This window comes from Notothenia rossii (assembly GCF_949606895.1).
Source record: "Notothenia rossii genome assembly, chromosome: 12".
Taxonomy (NCBI): Eukaryota; Metazoa; Chordata; class Actinopteri; order Perciformes; family Nototheniidae; genus Notothenia; species Notothenia rossii.
Window position 1 is genome coordinate 20763483 of NC_136911.1, and position 3507 is coordinate 20766989.

Consider the following 3507-nt stretch of genomic DNA (forward strand, 5'->3'; position numbering starts at 1 on the left):
TATTTGATTTTCTTCAGTGAAGTCTGATTTCTAAAATTGTTGTAATCTTGGCTGGAATAAATCGTTATAAATGATAAAAAGGTAACTCAATCCCTTTAGTTTTTACGCATCTTAAAACAGGAGAGAAAGAAAAATTAAATACAAATAATAATAATAATAATAATAATGAAAGAACAAACTGTTGTTTGTTATTGATTATATTTATTATTATAGCTGAGAGAAACATGGGCCTCAGGCGAACATGTGACACACTCAACAAACCAAACGATGGCAACTTCCTTAAAGAAGTGGAGCTGATGGCAATGTTTGAAAACCCTGTAATGAAAGAACACGTTGCTAAAGTCAAAAGGGGTGCATGCCATACCACATATCTCGGAAAAACGTACTCATTGAATGTATCGGTGAGAGAATCAGTGCCCACATGATTGAAGAAATTAAGAAGGCTAAATATTATTCCATCATTCGGGACTGCACACCTGACATTAGCCACACAGAGCAGTTATCACTTGTTTTAAGGATTGTTACAATGGAGGCAGGCCCGGTTCCAGAGCAACATGACTCAGGGTGCATCTGAGATTAAAGAGGGTGCAGTGGTAAAGTGCTATTTTTATAAGTGGACCTAACACCCTCTAGGGGGGGCCTCACCTCCTCTAGGGGGGTCCTCACCTCCTCTAGGGGGGGCCTCACCTACTCTAGGGGGGTCCTCACCTCCTCTAGGAGGGTCCTCACCTCCTCTAGGGGAGTCCGGCGCATGTTTTTTTAAAATATTGAAGTTAAAAGCATCAATCTGGTGCACTTTGAGAGCAACATTAAGAGATCTATGGATCTATGTGCTCTTTGCTTGATTCATGCCTTCCCAGTCCCTTATAACGTAGCCTATAAGAGCATGGCGCCAGTTGTTGTAGCCAGTTGTGGTGCACTGAAGGCATCTAACTTACTTGAACCGAAATGTCTACATGCATAGCCGAAGATGGCATCTTTTTTACATGAATATTCCAGCCAATCTGTGTTTTGAAACCATGAGCTGCAAAATGAGCGCCTTACCCCACTCTACAGGCGAGTTGGATACTTTTTTTAATATACCTGCAGGCTCTGTTTTGCCGAGGTCCTCTGGCACTTGCGGGCCGCTGAGGGGTGGCGGTGTTTGGGGCAACGAAGACGGCTGCTCCGCCTCCATGGGCGAGGCGGGCAGAGCCGCGAGTCGGGCGTTAGTGTCCACGACAGTGGCCGCGGGTAACGTAATGTCCCCATGATCTGAACTGTTATTACCTGCAGTAGATGCAGTGTTACTGCTGGCGATAAGGGCTGGTTGTTTTAACCATTTTCAGATGTCCATCACTGACTGCTGTGTAAGCACCTTGCAGATGACGAACGCGCAGCGGCACAGGTCACGCGCACTTTTTTATTTATTTCAACTATATTCTTCTTGTTATTATTATTATATATGTAATATTTTTCACTTTTCATTTATTTCACTTTTCATTTTTCAAATAAGGGTGCATAACGACTCAACTGAGGGTGCAATGCACCCCCGTACCGGGCCTGAATTGAGGGGATGCCACAAGTTACGGATCACTTCATGGGGTTCCTTCTCGCTGAGGAATCAACTGGCGAGAGTTTTTCATCCCTCATCCTGGACAGGCTCCAAGAACTGAATCTCCCCTTTGAGGACTGTAGGGGACAGTCTTATGACAATGATGCCAATATGCGAGTGAAAAACAAAGGAGTTCAGGCCAGGTGACTTGAATTAAACCCGAGGGCACTATTAGAGCCATTTGGCGCACACACTCTCAATCTGGTGTTAGCTGATGCAGCGGAAAGCTCCCTAGATGCCACTGGATACTTTGGCTACCTCCAAAAGCTTTTTACATTGTTTTCAGCATCCACAAAGCGCTGGGACATTTTGAAGAGCCATGTCACCACTACCTTGAAATCATGGTCTTAAACCAGGTGGGAGAGCCGGGTCAACAGTGTGGAAGCTGTGCGATATCAGGCTGTATATGTTCGAGATGCACTTTTGGAGGTGAGGGACAAGGCCACCGACATGATGATCAAAATAGAGGCACAGTCTTTGGCTGAGGAAGTGGGGTCCTACCGCTTCTCCATTTGCACTGTGGTGTGGTACGACATCCTCAGTAAAGTCAGTTAAACAGGTCAGTAAGGTCATGCAGTCTGTGTCAATGCAACTTGACATCGCAGTTGACCTCCTGAGAAAGACGTAGGCCACCCTGGAAGAATACAGAGCCACTGAATTTGCCTCCGCTCAGATCAGTGCTAAAGACATGTGTGAGGACATGGATGTGGATGCTGTCCTCAAGGAGAAGAGGCTGAAGTCAACCAAGACAGTTCTCTTATGAAGCACCTGATGAGCCAATGGCCAATGCCCTAAAAAAGATGGAAGAGAAATTTTTCAACAGGGTGGTTGATGTTTGCATCTGTTCCCTCAGTGAGCGTTTTGAACACCTGGAAGAAGTTCAGGCAAAGTTTGGGGTGCTTGTCAACTTCCCCGAACTGCCCAGAAACGAGCTGACCAAGCAGTGTCAAACACTGAGCAACACCCTGAGCTGTGGCGGACAGTCAGACATAGATGGAAAAGAGTTGGCACTGGAGCTGATGAACTTTCCAAATCTCCCCTCACCCACAATGACCACCCTGGAACTGTTGGTGTTCTTGGAAAGGAAGAACCTGAGGGAGGTTTATCCTAATATGTGGGTGGCTCTCAGGACCGCAGTCACTACGCCAGTGACAGTGGCTTCAGCAGAAAGAAGCTTCTCAAAGCTGAAGTTAATTCAAACCTACCTGAGGTCTACAATGGTCCAAGAACGCCTCAGGGGACTTTTCGTCATCAGCATTAACCATGATGTTTAGCGTCAGCTGTCATAAGAGGATGTTATTGATGACTTTGCAGCAAAAGAGTGTTTAAGTCAAACAAGTCAGTAAGGTATTTATTTATTATTACAATATGTGTGTTCATAAACAGAAATGTAATTGTTATTTTTTTGTATAAATTGTTTTTATTTATTTGTTTTTCTTTTATTTATTTATTATTACAATACGTGTGTTCTTAAGCGTTCTATAACTCCTTCTGTGGAAGCTACTTGTTAATTAAAAGATGTTTGTTTAATTCTAACTAAAGCAAGTGTGGTTTGTATTTGTGTATTTGTGTATTTGTGTGTAGGGTGGGGGGATTTGGTGTTTTCAATGTATACAATAGGACAGTAAACCAAAAATATCATTTAAAACTGGGAGATAAAAAAATGTGAATAAATAAATGAAGAATGTTATAGGTCAAATAGGATATGAATGAACAACAAAAATAAAATAAGTTACATTTATTTGTTATTGGCTATGGTAGGTTATTGGTTATGTTCACATACTTATTTGATTATTAAAATGTAAACCGATCTTTTTCAAATGGGTGTTTAGAGTTGTACGCCTAGATTGTACACTTTGATTTAGATCTAATTCTGCTCAAAGTGCACCAGATTGAAGCATTTTACTTTAAAA